This window comes from Mustelus asterias, chromosome 24 (assembly GCF_964213995.1).
Source record: "Mustelus asterias chromosome 24, sMusAst1.hap1.1, whole genome shotgun sequence".
NCBI classification, from domain to species: Eukaryota; Metazoa; Chordata; class Chondrichthyes; order Carcharhiniformes; family Triakidae; genus Mustelus; species Mustelus asterias.
Genome location: NC_135824.1, coordinates 6,958,192 through 6,977,698, shown reverse-complemented (window position 1 = coordinate 6,977,698; position 19,507 = coordinate 6,958,192). Strand labels below are relative to the sequence as shown.

The following is a 19,507-nucleotide window of genomic DNA, read 5'->3' as shown; positions in this document are numbered from 1 at the left end:
TGTTTCTGCTGTCTTCAATTGGTGTTTGTTCTTTTATTTGTTATGGGTACACATCAGGTATTGCAGTTTGTGTGTATGATGTAATTGCAGTGCTATTTAGGAGTTCAGTTTAACTCAATCCTTTCATATGTGATGTAGTGCTGTGATGTCAAAAACAGATATTCCTGGGGTTTTTTTCTGCTGGTATTTTCAGTTACTTAATGCTGGAGAGTTTAACTATTTCAATTAATTTGTCACTGGGACACTTAAGCTGCCCAACAGGCTGGCACACAAGATAGATAATATTAGAAGTAAAATTTTACCATTCAGATTCTGTTCATAGATGCATAAATGCCTAACGAGAGTTTTTTTTTAAACCTACATGCAAAGCAAAAACTTTTGGTAAGAGCTTTTATTGGATGTGCTGGCTACTCTTCCTGTCAACAGCAGTCTAATAATTCCGACAGATATAATATATTGCACACTGTAGGACCTTGGTAAAGATGTCTTAACTTAATGGTATCCACTTCAACTGTGAAAAGCTGTGTTACAGTGATATCTTCTGTCCTTCCAAACTTGGATTGTGTACAGGAAACATTTTAAATTACAGGAAAGAATAGCAGGGTAAAATCTGAAGCACTACAGGTCTATCATTACTGGTGGCAGCAATTCCAGGTGATTAACCAAGTGTCACACAAAAAGTACATTGGGATGAGATATACATGGGGATTAAGTAGGATTTTCCATACACTGGTAACAATGTTCTAAATAACCCTGATAAGCAAAACCGATAGGTACAGCCTCGAGGAAAATGTCATACTAATCAACTGTAAATTATTTCAATAAATCCACAGTTATATCAAATGTATAATGGGCTTGAACCCAGCAAAAACAGATTAACTTCCCAAAACACATAATAATTAAAACAATGTATTATATGAAACACAAATAAAAATACCAGATAGTTATTGCAAAATTTTAATCTGAAACGGAATCTCAGAACAATCCTTACAAATTTTTTTAGCTCTGGTCTATTAGTTTAGGAGCATTATCTATACTCCTCAATTATTGCCTTGGAATTACTCCCAGCTATTGGTCATTCTATAAATAATCATCAACTATGACAAAAAACAGCAATAGATGAAATAAACGGGATGTGAGCTCCTACGAATCTTTTTGAAAGTGATAAATCTTTAGCATAAATGAAAAATCTGTGTATAAAATCAATTGCCAAAGACAAAAACTAAAATGTCAAATTAACTTAATTTTTTAAAAGTTTGGCTTATTACCACTGATCCAGTGAGTAAATGTTTAAACATTATACTTGGTTTGCAAACAATCGCTGCTAAATCAATCTATTTAATATAAATACATTTTATTAATAGCTCCAATGAACATTTGCTGGGATAAAAACGTGCTGGTTAAAATAACCCAAATATTTTGTTCACTGTAGTAACCATTTAATTCAAGCATAATTGCGAGCAATTGAGGAGGCTTAGCAAATAACATTCTATACAGCAGCAAGTAATTCAAAAACACAACATGGTCAAATGCTTCCAATGAACCAGTGGCACTTTATCAATACTGGAATCAATAGTTGGCATTACCAGTGAGTGACAGATATGAAATAAATATTTATATCACATAACCTGTGTCAATGAAACTCAGCAAAAAGCTATTTTCAACATGCCAATAACTGATTTTCTCAATGACAAGCAGGAGGATCATAATTTTAACTTTTTTTAACACCTAATATGAAGTCAATATTGAACTGTCACTGATAATTTTGTTAAACGACCAGGTAGCACATTTTTAATGCTTGGTTATATTATGTCCTGAATTGTACTGAATTGATTCTCTGGCAAACAAACAAGATTGGAGCACTGCCACTACTATCAAATGTCAAGGGGACATCCCTCCATTAGGCTACTCTGTTACAGGTGATATCAAGGGACAGGCGTAAAGAGCAAGCTGGTAATTGTCTGCTTGACACACTCAACTTGAACAACTTGATTCATGAAATGCCAAAAAGGCTTAGTCTGTTCCCTTCACAGAGAATGAATACGCATCCAAGATGATTAACTTTTTATCCTAAAAAGTGTGAAAGGGATGTGAACAGCAGTTAGAAAATCAATAAGCATCTTTCATTTGCAGTGACACAAATGTCTCAGTCAATACAACTTAATAAGCAAGTCTGATAACAATGGACAGATGCCCTCCTTCCTCAAAGGTCTCTTAAAAAGCTTCACCTCTCCCCACCACCTTAAAAGCACCATTATAATCTATTTACTATGACCAATTTAAATGAACAAGTCAAACTGACAGTAAGTTACGTGTAAACAATTATTAAATCGCAACAGCTATTTTCAAAGCACTTTCTCAGCTACTTGAATAGTCCATTAGGTAAGCAAAGTATCACTGCAGCTTAACCTGACCACTTATGTAGTCATCACTTCTACTGGACGTTCTGGCTTTGCAATAAATATACAGCCCATTTCTACCCATCTGGTAATTTTCACAATGTAAACCAGAGTAAAATTTTTGTTTGTTACTTCTACACGATAAAAATATTTTTATGATGTGTAACTGTCCAAAGCTCTGTGTTCTATCTGCTTTTAGATGATCAGAAACACGGAAATTTCACATTATGGTGATGTATTTGATAATTAGTGACAAGCTGATATCCAAACAACAAAAAAAGCAATGTGCATTTAGGTAGCATCTTTAATGTAGCAAAATGTCCCAAGTCACTTAATAGGAATGTCATCAATAAAAATAGTTGACACTAAATCACAATTTAATCATTTAATCAACAACTGCACAAAACAACAGATAATCAGTTTCAACTGAAGATCAAATTTGCTCCTTCTATTATTTTATCTTAAATTGAAAAGTACCGATCTTCAATCCATTTGTTAATACTGAAATCCCAATCAACCACGCAGGATGCTTTGAATCCTGGAACAAACTGAAAAGTGCTACAAATGCTGATACATTTCATTTACACTGTTACACTTGTATTTTATCTAAAGATTGAATTTTATTCTACCCACCCACAAGGCTAAATGAACAAATTTTGATAGGACCAGGATTTAACCAAAATCTACTTATGCTTGGAAAGAAATTAGCTTTGGCAGATCAATGTATAACTTGTTCCATTTTAACTCATTTGTTAAGACCCATTTAAGTTTTAAAGACAGAAATTAATTCACTAAACATGAAAATAAGCATATATAGAAAATCTGAGATGCACCATTTAGTAGCATCACTGATAAATGAGAAGTAGGGTGGGTGGCAAACACAAAGGAGACAATGAGGAGACTACATTTACTCGTTAATTACTTGTTAGTATTTAAATAAGAGAAGGTTAGTTTAGCAATTCAGAGAGAAGATCCTAGATTTTTAAAATTAATACAAACATCTCAAAAGATAGATTAAATTGACTAGCAATGTATATATAAAACAGAGCAATTCATGGCCAGGATCGGGAGTGGCAAAATAATGTCACAGTTTTGTGTAAAGTCATGTGATGCAATCATACACTCACCAATTACACCACAGAATAAAATTTGGCCAATTTTCTTTGATTTACAATATTGTGCACTCTTGCTGTTGTGAGGTAATAAAAAAGTTGAACGTGCTGAATTCTTAATGCCATGAAGGAGTGAGTTATAGTTGAAACACTATAATTTGAATAACAATAATCTTTGACAAAAACATCAAAAAGACATGTTTAGAATATATTAACACAATTTCATTTACAGTGTCTGAATCAATAAAAATATCAAAAGATAGAAATAAAGCATGATGTTTAATTTTTCTTTAAATCCCACATCTAAATATAGCCAAAGAATGCATCGCAACAATACACGGTGAATGATTAAAGTCTCTCAGAGGTAAATATATTGTTTGCATGTAGAAAACAAAGAATAATCAAATGTGTTCCTTGATGTGGAAGTGTTTCTGAATGGCCAATGGAATTTATCATGCAATTTTGCTACAATATACCGCAAAATCTGACTGTATAGAGTACAAGGAAACTATGGTACGGTGTAATCAAATCAAATGGAACCACCAGCATGCAGAGCCTTCAAAAAGGCCAAAGTGAATACATCAAAACTGCAACAGTATTCAAGAGGGTGTACTCAGTGATACTGAATGAGAACTGTCCGTATGGTATTTTAGTGTACTAATGACAATTTTAGTACAGAATTGATGCAGTGCAGATTGTTATCTGATTTCACTTTTAACACAAATTTTCCAACCAAATAACAAACTATTTTACCCATTATTTATACAATGTGGAAAGGTCTAAGCACGTGCAACTACAATTGTGCAGGTAACCCAGGTGAAAAATCAACCAATCTCGATGCACCTACCTTACAAATGTCTTCTGACTACAAGTGTAACGTCAGGCACATTTTTGTAGAGTAACTAACATGATGGTATGTCAGAGGAAGTGAATCAGCCTTTGGCAGGTAATTTCACTATTGAATCAAATAGCAAAGAGCTGCCATCATTTTAACTTTAACTGCACAATACTGGGCCTTGATTTTAGATTTCCATCACCATTTTGGAAAATCCACAGTCAGCATGATTGAGTTGCAAACATGGCATTACCGTAAGTGTGTCTACATAAAATACACAAACAGACTACATATATGTCTACACTGCACATGTTGCACTGGTATTGCTGAATCCAATCTAGAACATAAACAGGGTAATTTTAGCACCATAGGAAGTGGGTCATATTAAGGCACAGAAGCATCTCCAGCTTTATGACAATGTTCGCTAATTACAGCATCAATTCCTATCTCACTTTGATAGATTACATTACTCATCACTGTAATTAATCTAATCCCACCTCAAAGTGAATCAAGTAATCCACGCATCACACCCATTATGCAGAAGCGGATTTAGCATCAGCCAAATTCTGCAACACTAGGGGATTACGACATCATACAAATTAACCGGCACCTCATTAAATAAACCTTAGTCAAACTCTCCCATGCAGCAAGAGGGCAGGATGGCAGAGAAATCAAAATAGTAAACAGCAATTCACAAACGCTGATACAGGACATGAGTTTTATCTTCCTAACAGTAAGAAGCTTTGTCAAAATGCTTTCTATAAAAGCTTAATGCATACTAGCAGCCATAAAGTAAGAAACATGAATGTGCTTCCCAATAAGGCCAACAAAGCACAGTAGATCCATTTATTTGCAAATTATTCATTCGCATCTTTGTCTTTCACCATTTTATATTTGTATTTATCATTTATAGTTTAATTCCTTAACTAAAAGCCATCTTATTTACCTCAGCCAAAACCAATCACAATCGCAATCCACGTTAAAAGTCTTTCAGTTTTCCATCAGTCACAGGGGTGGGTCAAAGCTTTCCTCTACTTAGAGCCTCCTCACCAACCTAGCAAAATCTGGGAAATTTCAGGAAATGATATGTCCAAAGATGTGCGGGTTAGGTTGATTGGCCATGCTAAAATTGCCTTTAGTGTCCTGGGATGCGTACGTTAGAGGGATTAGTGGGTAAATATGTAGGGATATGGGGGTAGGGCCTGGGTGGGATTGTGGTCGGTGCAGACTCAATGGGCCGAATGGCCTCTTTCTGTGCTTTAGGGATTCTAAGATAGTTGTCAATCGGTTGGAAAATTTGTGTTATAAAGTGAAATCAGATAGCAATCTGCAGCGTATCAATTCTGTACTAAAATTGTCATTAGTACAATAAAAGACAAAATAAAAGAATAAATGACAATTCTCATTCAGTTTCACTGAGTACACCCTCTTGAACACTGTTACAGGTGTAGATTTGTTCATTTTGGCCCTTTTGAAGGCTTGCATGCTGGTGGTTCTGTTTGACGTTACACCATGTCATAGTTTCCTTATACTCTATACAATCAGATGATGCATTGTATTACAGCAAAATTGCATAATAAATTCCATTGGCCATTCAGAAACAGCTCCATATCAAGGAACACATTTGATTATTCTTTGTTATCTACATGCAAACTATATATTTACCTCTGAGAGGTTTTAAGCATTCTCCGTGTATTGTTGCAGTGCAATTTTTGGCCATGTTTAGATGTTGGGTTCAAAGACAAATTAAACATCTTTATGAACTAATACACAGTTTACAACAAAAATACATTTCTTTAATGCACAAAAACCCAGCAAGGAAAGTGTTCCAACCATGGCTAACAAAAGGCGGCAAAGGTTGTTTTAGATCAAAGGAAAGAAGCATATAAAGTTGCCCAAAAAATAGTATGTCTGAGGATTGGGCGCATTTTAGAATTCTGCAAAGGAGGACCAAGAAAAATATTAAGAAAAGGAAAATAGAATGGAAAGCAAACCAGCGACAAACATAAAAATAGATTGGAAAAGCTTCTATAGTATATAAAAAGAAATAGATTAGCAAAAACAAATATGGGTCCATTATGAGCAAGTCAGGAGAATTTATAATGGGGAATAAGAAAATGGCAGAGTAACTAACCAAATACTTGTTCCAGTCTTATGAAGATACTAAAACCTCCCAGAAATAATGGAGAATCAAGGGACTAATGTAAACATGGAACTTCAAGATATTAATACTCCTAAATAAAAGGAGAGGGATTAATGGGACTGAAAGTAGATACATTTCACGGACCTGGTGATCTACATCCAGAGTGTTTAAAGAGATTGTTGTAGAGATAGTAGATGTTTTGGTGATTATTTTTCAAACTTAAATAGTCTCTGGAATGGTTCCTGCAGATTGATAGTTGGCAGACATAACTCCACTGTTTAAGAAAGGAGGGAGAAAGAAAATAGGGAGCTATAGACATATTGGCCTTCAGTAGTAGGGAGGATGCTAGAATCTATAATAAAGGATGTGATAACAGGACATTTAGTAGATAATGGTATGATTGGGCAGAGTCTACATGGATTTATAAAAGGGAACTCTTCTTTAACAAATCTGCTAGAATTTATTGAGTATGCAACTAGCAGAATACACTAGGGGGAACCAGGGGATGTGGTGTATTTAGATTTTCAAAAGCTTTTGATAATGCCCCACAGAGGTTAGTAAACAAAATTAGAGCACATGGGATTGGGGGAAAATAATGGATTGAGAACTGGTTAACGGACAGAAAACAGAAAATAGGAATTATGGGGTCATTTTCAGGTAAGCAGGCTGTGACTAATGCAGTCTTATAAGGATCGGTGATTGGGCCCTAGCTACTCACAATCTATATAAATGATTTAGATGTGGGGATTAAATGTAATATTTCTAAGTTTGCCGATGACACAATATCAAGTGTGTGAGGAGGATGCCAGACACTTCAATGGGATTTGAAGAGGCTAAGCAACTGGGCAAAAATTTAGTAGACGGAAAACAATGTGGGGAAATGAAAGTTTATCCACTTTGGTAGGAAAAACAGAAATACAGAGTATTTCTTAAGTGGTGAGAGGCTGGGAAGTGTTGAAATTCAAAGGGACTTGGATGCCTTTGTTCATGAGTCACTGAAAGCTAACTTGCAGGTACAGCAAGCAATTAAGAAGGCAAAAGTTATGTTATGACAGGAGAATTTGCATTTAAGAGTGAAAATGTCTTACTGCAATTTTATAGAGCCTCGGTGAGTCTGTACATGGAGTATTGTGCGCAGTTTTGGTCTCCTTACCAAAGGAAAGATATATTTATCATATAGGGAGTGCCACAAAGGCTCACTAAACTAATTCCTGGAGTGGAGGGATTCTCCTATGAGGCAAGATTAAGTAGACTGGGCCTTTATTCTCCGAAGTTTAGAAGAATGCAAGGTGATCCCATTCAAACATACAAAATACTTAGAGCTGGACAGGGTAGATGCAGGATGGATGTTTCCCCTGGCTGTGGGTCTAGAAACAATGGGACACAGTCTTAGAATAAGGGGCAGGCATTTAGGATTGAGATGAGGAGGAATTTCTTCATTCAGAGGGCGGTGAATCTTTGGAATTCTCTATCCCAGAGGGCTGTGGAGGCTCAGTCGTTGGAGCATTTCAAGACTGAAATCGATAGATTTTTACATAAAGATAAGGGAATAGTGCAGGAAAATGGGGTTGAAGTGGATGATCAGCCATGATCACACTGAATGGCGAAGTGGGCTCCAAGGACTGAATAGCTTACTCCTGCTTCTGTATCTTATGTTCTTTCTTAAACAAGGACATGAACATATCTCCTGTCACTCTACGACATATCATGTTAATGTGCCAATTAGATGCAAGTATCAAATATGATATTTAACTATCAATTTTATGTATTATGTCAAATCAGGTCAATGTCTCTTTTCCAGCACAGTAGTTGCCAATTAAAACCACAAAACACTTAAAAGCAAAAAAAAAGCTCTTCCATAGGTTAATGGGTTGTTACAATCAGCCCCAGGTGAGGTTCCTTATTAACTACTAAAAAGGCAAGGAGAAATGGTAAAACCATTTGGTAAAGCTGGCAGCATGGTGGCACAGTGGTTAGCATTGCTACTCACAGCACCAGGGACCCGTGTTCAATTCCCAGCTTGGGTTACTGTGTGGAGTTTGCACGTTCTCTCCGTGTCTGCGTGGATTTCCTCCGGGTGCTCCTGTTTTCTCCCACAGTCCAAAAGACGTGCTGGTTAGGTGCATTGACAATGCTAAATTCTCCCTCCGTGTACCTGAACAGTCGTCGCTGGAGTGTGGCGAATAGGGGATGTTCACAGTAACTTCATTGCAATATTAATGTAAGCCGACTTGTGACTAATAAATAAACTTTCACTTTAAAACAGACATCAACATTCCTACAGATGGAAGTAAGAATTGAGTCCAACAGTAGGTAAATGTAAATAAAAAGTTATATAGAACAGTCCTTGATTTGCCAGAAGTAGATGATGACACATGTGGCCATTACAAATTGATTACAGTATAGTTGACTTGTAAGAGCAAAAACCTGATTCTTCGCATCAGGTGTTCTGTGGTTTGGTAGAGATATTTCAATTTTTTTTCCAGCTATGGCTATTTCCTTTTTCCAGGGGCACTGCTTCCTGTAGTGTTTCCCACACCAAAGGTATGATGCTTCCAGCTGCTTTTCCTCACAACACACACAGCCATATAGCCTGACAGCAGATAGATGCAGGCAGGTAGCAAGCAGGTCCTAGGCAGCTCTCTTAGTTAGCTTTTAACCCCAATCTTTGTGTATTCTGAGAGGAAACTGGAAGAGACCAGTCGATCTAGGTAATTACACTGGGGCCTTCGAGATAGGTTGGCAATTATGTCCCTTTGTCTTTTTGGGGATGGTAATCAGTCTTTGGATGCTTTTAGAAGTACCTTGTCTGGTAACACAGGGAGGGTTTCCATTGTCCCTTTGAGAAATACCCTGCAGCCATTCCTAACAGCAGCTAACTTTACTTTCTGAGCCAGCTTCAGGATTGGGTCCATTTCAAAATTCAAAACATAGATCTTTTTAAAGTTCAGTATTTCTGTGTATAATTCCATAGATTTTTCCTCCATTATCATAACAGGGTAAACACACAGCACAGCCCAAAATGTTCTCGATAAAATCTTTGTTATATGCTGAATCAGCTGCTCTCTGTCAGTGCATTACAACTAACCTCAGCACTTTTGGACTAGGTGAGTAGTGCTCTTACTCCTGATCACTAGATCATGACTCTTCATGGAAAGTGTTTGCATAGATCACAATTAATTTCTCACCTGACATCCACACTTTTAGAAAAGGTCATTAGATAGTGATCAGCATCAAGAATCCTGGCTCACATTCCCCTATCCAACTCCAGGGTAGAGACTAACTCTTCAGTCATCCATGCAGAGACCAAGCAACTCTGCACAGATCATAGAATCATAAACCTAAAACCTTTATGGTTGGTATGGCTCAGCTAACCACCAACTTTACCAGCTGAGCAATCGCCAGTGCAAAACATGATTTAACAGAACCATCAGCACGCAGGCCTTCAAAAATATACAATTAAAAAAATAGGAATTCAGCTAGTTTCAATATAAAAATCATGCCAAAAAGCACCATTTTCAGAGAAACTCTTCAAAGTATTTATACCATGTGACAATGTACCTTTAAGAAAGGTTTTTTTAAACATGATTTCTGCAGCTCACAGCTTCAGTGATGTCATTGTTGCCAGCTTGACTGGAAATGTCCTTTTATTGCTACTTAAATGGCTTAAATATGGTTGTCTGTGTTTCCTCTGGGATTAGTTTTATGATCCTGCATTGTTAGGAGGATGGTCATGTGTTTTTGGACAGTTTTTTTCATTTTCAGTTTGAAGCTGCAGGTTTGTGTTTTTAGTTTTGAAGGCACAGCAAGCTAAAAAGAAGTGTTTTCCCTCTCTCCCTGTTTTTTTTTCCTTTGGAAATTCTCTTGTTTTCCTGAAGGGTGAAAATCTGCTGTTGTTGGGGGTTGGACTCGAGTCTCTCTGGTGTTTTAGGAAGCTGTCTTATCTTCAAATTGTTCAGAGTGAATCCAGAGAACTGCAGACTTCAACCAAAGGACTCAATTTCCATTATCACGTGAGCAGTAGACTTTGTTGTATTGAACCTGTTTAAAGGGGTTTGTCTATGGCAAGGGTTTTGGTTTGATTGGAACACATTAGATATCTTTGTTAAGGGTTAGGTATCATAGTGGTTGTTTTGCTTCTTGTTTGTAATTGATAAAAGTTCCGGCTAATTTTCTTACTATATGTGTGAACTATATTCTTAAATAAACTTTGTTTGATAAAAGCTCCCTGCAAATCACACCTGAAGTGGAACATATCATGCTTATCCTAACCAAATTCAAGATGCAAAATTTATGATTCAGGCGGGCTTCATAAAACACTTTGGAGTTTCTAACCTGAACCATAATAACCATCATTATAATACAGCTGAAACTTGATTTGGCTAAGCACTACTGGCGCTGGCACTTTGCACTAAATACAGAGATTAAGTTTTAATTTAAAAAAAATATGCAACCCACATTGCAGTTGGGAATTTGCTTGATAAAATGTTAGGATATAACCAGGAGATCTTGTAGTGCAGTGGTGGCGACCAGAAGCTCTGAGTTTGAGTCCCTCTTCAAGACTTGATGGCCTTGGGAGATGCATTAATTATGTGGCCAAAGCAGGTTAATTATCAGCCTGTAAATCCTTCTAATATGCCTGATTGCAGGTGGCAAGAGTGGGAAAGTTTCCTGGTCAGCCATACTGCAGAAGGCAACAACAAACCACTGCAGTACTTTGCCAAGCATAATCATGGACTGTGTAATTGAAGTCTATGATTGCCAAGTTCCTCTTTGGGCACAGTACCTGAAGGTGGACAAATATATAACCCCTATGATTGCCCAACAATCATACAGATGCAGCATTACAAATTTAATAATTTTCAGAAATACTATCGTCTGAACAATGACTGTTAGGAACAGGAGCAGGCCGTTCTGCCCATTGAGCCTACTCTGCCATTCAATGAGATCATCTACTTCAATGTCTTTTTCTCATATCCCTTTACTTCATTGGTATTTAGAAATCTGTCACCTTTACTTTAAGAAGTTTAACAACATCAGGTTAAAGTCCAACAGGTTTAACCTGTTGGACTTTAACCTGGTGTTGTTAAACGTCTTACTGTGTTTACCCCAGTCCAACGTCGGCATCTCCACATCATGACCTTTACTTTAAACATATTCAATGAGTGAGCTTCCACAGCCCTCTGGGGTCAAGAATTCTAAAGATTCAAACCCAAACCACTCCCCCCACGCCCCACCCCCAAGTAAAACGTTCTCCTCACTCGGCCCAAGATATCTTTCCCCTTATTTTAAAATTCTGTCCCCTGGTTGTAGACTCCACAGTAAGAAGTTTAACAACACCAGGTTAAAGTCCAACAGGTTTATTTGGTAGCAAAAGCCACAAGCTTTCGGAGCCTTAAGCTCCTCCTTCAAGTGAGTGGGAATTCTGTTCACAAACAGGGCATATAAAGACACAAACTCAATTTACAGAATAATGGTTGGAATGCGAATGCTTACAACTAATCAAGTCTTAAAGACTCCACAACCAGGGGAAACATCTGACCTGCATCTATCGTGTCTATCGCTGTTGTAGGTTTAAATGAGATCACTACTCATTCTTTGAAACTCCAGAGGATACAGGCCCAGTTTACCCAATCTCCTTTCATAAGACAGACCTGCCATCTTTGGAACAAGTCTGGTGAACCTTCGTTGCACTCCCTCTATGGTAATAATATCTTTCCTACGGTAAGGGGAACAAAACTGCACACAGTACTCCAAGTATGGTCTAACCAAGGTTCTATATAATTAAAGACTGCTGTACTCAAACCCTCTTGTGATAAAGACCAACATATCATTAACCTTCCTAATTGTCTCGTTAGCCTTCAGTGACTTATTGACAAGGACATCCAAATCCTTTTGTACATCTACACTTTCTAAAATCTTTCCATTTAAGAAATACTCTGCATATCAGTTCCGCCGACCAAAGTGGATGACTTCGTATTTTCCCACACTATATTCCATCTGCCATGTTTTTGCCAACTTACTAAGTCTGTCCAAATCCTCTTTAAACGTTTTGCATCTTCCTCACAACACACATTCCACACAGCTTTGTCTCATCCGTGAACTTGGAATGTGAAGGAAGATTTTTTTAAATTGTCGGTATTCTGTAAAGCAGGATTGTGGGGTGGGTGTGTGTATGGCTAATTTAAATAAGCTGGGGACTGAGTTTTCTAAGTTGAGGAAATCAAAGGGGCTAGCTGTGGAAAGGAGGTATTTGAAGTGAATAGGGCCGAGTTAAACAGGCAAGTAAAACATGGTTAGAAATTTGCATTAGAAGATAAGTGATGATTTGGGTTTTCAGCTGTTGAATTTCAAAGGGAAGAAGAGGAGCTTACAACTTAAAAAAGGTCATGAATAAATGAGGCAAATTTATTCAATTTTATTTCACCTTAAAGTGATGGCCGTTATATCCTGGGAAAAAGTAAATTTCAAAGCAGGATCAGAGCAATGGGAAAAGATGAAAGAGAAATAGATAATTAAATAGAGGTTGGGAGCTGTGTTAAGATGTGGCCATATAAGAAATCCTGAAGAGTGTGCTCAGTGCTGGGACAGAACTGCAAAGAAGTGAAGTGAGCAGACTTCAGCCACCCCAGAGAAGTGTCCAGTTAGAATCATTCAGTACAGAAGAGACCCTTCAGCCTATCAAGTCTGCACCAACACACGAGAAACACCTAAACTTCCACCTATTCCTGTTTACCAGCACTTGGCCCTTAGCCTTGAATGTTAGAATGTGCCAAGTGCTCATCCAGATTTCTTTTAAAGGATTTGAGGCAACCTGTCTCTATCACCCTCCCAGGCAGCACATTCCAGACCGTCACCACTCTCTGGATAAAAAAGGTTTTTCCTCACATGCCGTCACACTTTTCAGGGTTAAATTCCATCTGCCACTTATCTGCCCATTTGACCATTCCGTCTATATCTTTTTGTAGTCCATGACACTCAGTCTCACTGTTGATCATCTGGCTAATCTTTGTCATCCACAAACGTACTAATCCTACCCACCACATAGTCATCAATGTAATTTATATAAATGACCAATAGGGAACCCAACACAGATCCCTGTGGTACACCACTGGATACTAAAGCAGTCTTCTGTCAACACCCTCTGTCTCCTACAACTGAGGCAATTTTGAATCCACTTTATGAAATTACCCTGTATCCCAAGTGCATTTACCTACTTTACAAGTCTCCCATATGGGACCTTGTCAAAGGCTTTGCTGAAATCTATATAAACTACATCAACTGCACTATCCTCATGTACACATCTGGTCACCTCCTCAAAAAATTCAATCAAATTTGTTAGGTGAGACCTCCCTCTGACAAAGCCATGCTGACTATCCCCGATCAAGTCTTGCCTCTCCAATTGGAGATAGATGCACTCCTTCAGAAGTTTCTCCAATAGTTTCCCTACCACTGACGTTCCAGAAAACAGGGTTTTGGTTTAAAGTCTTGACATTTAACAGCCGAGTGACAGAATGAGTGAAGCCCTGTGAAATACCTCCCATACAACAATAGTGGATTGGCCCTTGTGGTACTATTAACAAAGAGCAAAGAAAGAAAAGTACAGCACAGGAACAGGCCCTTCAGCCCTCCAAGCCTGCACCACAAATTATTTGAACTTTACAGATTAAATATCTATAAGGATTGTTGTCTAAAGGGATGTTCATTTGTGAATCTAAACAAGTAAGAGTCTTTTGGGGCAAGACTAATTTTAACTGTTTAAATATAATCATTAAGTTTTCTTTTCTTGCTAAAAGTCTGAATTAAATATTTAAAATCTCCAAAGGTGTTACTGGAATTTGTGGCTCCTGACTTCAGGACACATACTTTCTTGTACATATAGAAAACAGCTTTTATAAAATTCATTCATGGGATGTGGGCATCATTGCCTGGACCAGCATTTATTGCCCATTCCCAACTGCCCTTGAACTGAGTGGCTTGCTGGGCCATTTCAGAGGGCATTTAAGAGTCAACCACATTGCTGTAGATATGGACTCGCATGTAGGCCAGACCAGGTAATGATGGCAGGTTCCATTCCCTAAAGAACATTAATGACCCAGATGCATTTTTTACAACAATGGTTTCGTGGTCATTGTTAGACTTTTAATTCCAGATATTTTTTATCGAATTCAAATTTCACCATCTATCATGGTGGGATTTGAGCCTGGGTCCCAGAGAATTACCTTGGGGATTCTGAATTACTATTCCAGCAACAGTGCCATTACACTATCACATTCCATTGTAAAGTTTTGCTTTTTGACCACACGGCCTCACTCTGTTTTCTACCTATTAACCAATCCTTAATCCATTTCAATATATTACCTCCTATCCTTTGTGTTTCAATTTTACTAACAAACCTTGTTTGTTTATTAATTAGACACAAGTAAGGCTTACATTAACACTGCAATGAAGTTACTGTCAAATTCCCCTAGTCGCCATACTCCGGTGCCTGTTCGCATCAATGCACCTAACCAGCATGTTTTTCAGAAAGTCTCTCCTGTGAGGGACTTTCCAGAAGGCTTCTAAAATTCCAAGTATACTACATCCACCGACTCCCTTTATCAATTCTGTTAGTAATATCCTCAAAAAACTTCAACAGGTTCGTCAAACATGATTCCTTGTTCGTAAACCCACGTTGACAATGCTGAATCAGATTATTATTCAAGTGTCTATTTGTCATACTGTTTATTATAGGTTCAAGCATTTTCCCTGCTATTGATGTACCGGTAACAGGTTTATAACTCCCTGTTTTCTCTCTCTCTCCTTTCTTAAATAGTGAAGTGACATTTGCTTCCTGTCGATTTTCAGGAACCATTCCAGAATCTACTGAATATTGGAAGATGATCACCAATGCATCCACTATCTCCACGCCTATCATCAGATCCAGTAACTTGTCAACCTTCAGTCTCACTAATTTCTCCAATCATTTCGCATCTCTGCCATTTCTCTATTCCCCATTATAAATTCTTCTGACCCTGCCTGTAATTGATCCACATTTGTATTGGCCAAATGTTTCCTTTTTACATACCTATCTATTTTTATGTTTTTTTGCTAGTTTACATTCATATGTTATTCTTCCTTTATCAGTCTCTTTTCTCCTTTGCTGAAGTCTAAAATCCTTCCAATCCTCAGGTTTACTAACATTTCTGGCAACTTTATAAACCTTTTCCTTTAATCTTATACAAATCTTAACTTCCTTTGTTAGCCATGGTTGACTGCCATTTCCTTTTGGTTTTTGTGCCTTACAGGAATGTATAATTGCTGTGAACTATATAATATTTCTGTAAAGATTGTCAATTGCCTGTGTACTGTCATGCCTTTTAATGTATTTTTCCTAATCCACCTAAGCCAATTTGCTCTTCATACCTTCATAATTTCCTTTGTTCAAATTTAACACCCTGGCATTAGATTGAACTATATCACTTTCAAACATACTATAAGATTTTACCCTATTGTGGTCACTCATCCCCAAAGGTTTTTTTGGAACCAGATTACTAATTAGCCCTTTCTCATTACTGGATCTAAAATAGCCTGTTCTCTGATTGGATCTCAACATATTGCTCTAGAAAAGCATCCCTAACATACTCCAGAAACATGTCTTCCCAGACATTAGTGCGCATTAACTTTACCCAGTCTATATACAGATTGAAGTCACCCATGATTACAAGCTACATGCTTCTCTAACCTCCTGATTAATACAATGCCCCACACAATCACCATTGTTTACTGGCCTATAAACAACTCTTACCTACCCCTTGCTGTTTCTTATCTCCATCCAAACAGATTCCATTTTGTTCTTCTGATCCGCGACCCTCTCTTTGCAATGTACTGATCTCAGCCCTTACTATCAGCGCAACAACGTCTCCTTTTCCTTTTTGCTTGTCCTTCCTAAAAGTTGAATATCCTTGAATATTAGTTCCCAGTCTTGATCACCCTGCAGCCACGTTTCCTAATGACAATTAGATCATACCTATTTACCTCCATTTCTGCTTTTAAATCCTCTACCTTGTTGCAAATGCTGTGTGCAGTTAAGGTGCCCTTAACTTAGTCTTTTTGACATTATTCTAGGTTTATTTGACGCTCACCTTCATTTTACCTACATTCTAATTTCACTTGCCACTTTTCTACTCCCCGTTACCAGCTTTACTTCCATCTAATTTCAGCTACCCCTCAGGACCGCTGACATCATTGATTAGTTATGTACTCCAAATGTGATTTTTATTCTATTTACAGTTACTGTCCCATTCAGACAGAATATTTGCTGGAAGAGTATTCCGTTTAATGCATGTTAATTGATATCAATATTGCCTTATCAGGAGCCACAAATTGATTACTTAAAAGATAAACTTTTGAAGATATTGACTTAAATAGACATAACACAATGACCCACCAGAGAATGCAAGAAAACAATACTTTAAACACGGAGACAGAACTAGTCATTCCCAGAATGCTGGAAAAAGTAGTTGTTTTAAGTGAAGAGCAGCACAGAAAGTAGCCTATCCATTAAGGAAGTAGCATAATGTAACTAACGATGGGATGAAATAAAACAATCATTTTGATACAGCAGCAAATTACTTTAATACACTGTAGATGGATTATTACTTAACTTCCATCTAATTAGTTCTGAAACCAATATATTTTTAATAAATAACATCACACTTTTAAACTTCTATTCCTCACATTCAAAAAAGTTGCAACAATGCCCATGTTCGGACTATATTTATTATACTAACCTACTGATAAATTTATATTTGCAAATAGTTCCCGTTTATAAAACATGACTTGCTTGTGTGGCACTTCTGCCAATTTACTTCCATTTTAAGTTTGTGTGTTCACATTTATAATTGAAACTATGCATATATAAACTTATCTTGTAATTACATTGTCCTGTCAGTCGTTGCACTTTAATGCCTCGAATTCACATCTCTCAACTCCTCAACTTGTACTGCAGAAAACTCCTATGCTTCAATCAAATCTATCCCGCTGCTACCCAAATTTCCACATTTTGCTGTTTAATTATAAGTCTAAAATATAATATGAAAATAAGGATCAAATTTGGATCAGGGTCTGTACACCCTGGTCCAAGCACTCCTTGCCTTGCAACTTTACCCAGAGGCTAAATTTAATCTAAACTCCCTGTATGCAATATCACAGAAGATCAACCAATAAGAAAAATGAGGATGTTGTCTGCATCCTACTCCTCTATGAGTTGGTCAACAATTAGATCTCTTGCATACAATAATTTGTACAACTACTTTTCCACAACTAGGTACATCAATTTCAACAAGTATATAATCTTCCACTCTTGTAAGTCTCCACTGGCAAAGTCATTGTGTTCCTTCAGTAATTTTTATTTCAAAAATTCTCAAACTCATAAATTAGTCAATGTTTAGTGTTAACAAGATATATGAAAGGACTTGGTTTGCTGCACACAAGCAAGCAGTAACGACAATCTATTTAACTCGCTGATCTTTGGATTTCATATGGCCTCACCTGGTGGTTTATTTCGAAGCAAATAAAATCCGAACTTTGCAACCATTATTTCAGTAAAGTATAATGGTATGTACGCAAAATGTTCCTACTATGTCCACCTGAATGGCAAAAAAAGTGAAACGGTGGAACTCTGCCTCAAGACATGGTGGAAGCAGAGTCTTTGAATATTTTTTAGGGCAGTGGTAGATAGACTCTTGATTGGCAAGTGGGTGAAAGATTATCGGGGTAGGCAGGAATGTAGAGTTGAGGTTACAATCAGATCAGCCACTGTTTATAAAACATACAAGGGTTTTATTATTTTAAAACTAGGGTTGCCTGCAGGGAGTATTTTTAACTGTGTGAAATACTACCAGTTACAGGTTTGTCACTGATGTGGCAACAGTGGAGCAATTTAAGATGATGAAATAGGAGCAGCTTAACAAACATAAGATGTGTTGCTTTGTACACAATTTTACCAACTATATCTGTGGATACAAATTCACTACATCAACTCACTGATACCTCATTTATACCACATCTTACAGATAATCAACTTGAGTCATCTACCTTACATTAATGATTGATATTTTCAATGCAGAGCAAAGAGGAGGAAGGATTAATTCATTCATATTTTAATCAGTGAATAAGAATTGTTTTTACTTGGACCTCTTTTCGTAATGTTAAGTGCAATGGGATTATGGAAACCTCATCAGCCACACAAGAGTGAAATACTTGAGAAAGAGCATGGAAATAGGATTAGAGTAGATGCCTTGGATATGGAGTTGGCACCAGTTTAGGGCATAATTGTCTGAATAACTTTTCTCTGTGTTGAACTTTATGATTTCATAAAGACACTTTTGTTTAGAAAGGCAAAATATGAATGGAATTAATAACCGTCAAGGGTTCAGTCTTTGGACTCTCAAGTAAAAACTGGAGTATAGATTGCTTAAGAACACTACGGGGACAGAATGGAAACGGATGTTTTAAAATACACATTTGAATACTTCATGCAAGCATCAGGACACTTTAGGCATGTATTGAAAACACTAGGAGAGGCAGGAAAGCTACCCAAACTACAGAGATGGGCATTTCATTTTAGTATGACACTATTATGTGGAGTAATTTCTGAATTATGCCTCACATTGTAGGGTTGGAATTAAATCAAAGCAACAACAGTGAAAGACCACTTCAATTCCATCAAGAAAGTGCCACATAGTCATGCAGAATAATCAGAAGAGTAAATGATATACAAGAGTCCTACATGAAAAATACTACTGATTTTTGCCAAATACCTTGTAAACCAACCTCAAAACTGGTAGGGAACGTGAAGAGAGTAGAAAGGGAAGTCATCTCATTAATTGCACCTTGTAAAATAATTGCAGGTGACCAGACTTTGAGGAGTTAGGCATATCGCATGGCTCAGATAAAAACACTTGATTACTCAAACTTCTGCATATCACTTCAATTCTACCTTGCAATTATTCCAGTATTCCTTATGTTATACCAT

General features: G+C 37.1%; 1 protein-coding gene and 1 long non-coding RNA gene across 3 annotated transcripts in view; one reads left to right on the top strand and one right to left on the bottom strand.

The window, feature by feature from the left end:
• LOC144511181 (uncharacterized) overlaps positions 1-18,065 on the top strand; it is a 37,090-nt gene extending 19,025 nt beyond the window's left edge. Inside the window, exons 2-3 of the long non-coding RNA XR_013500757.1 lie at positions 10,368-10,502; positions 15,305-18,065. This is a non-coding gene — a long non-coding RNA (uncharacterized LOC144511181). The remainder of the gene's footprint in view (positions 1-10,367; positions 10,503-15,304) is intronic.
• Positions 1-19,507, bottom strand: part of map2k5 (mitogen-activated protein kinase kinase 5) — a 290,898-nt gene that overhangs the window by 214,622 nt on the left and 56,769 nt on the right. The window lies entirely within an intron of this gene.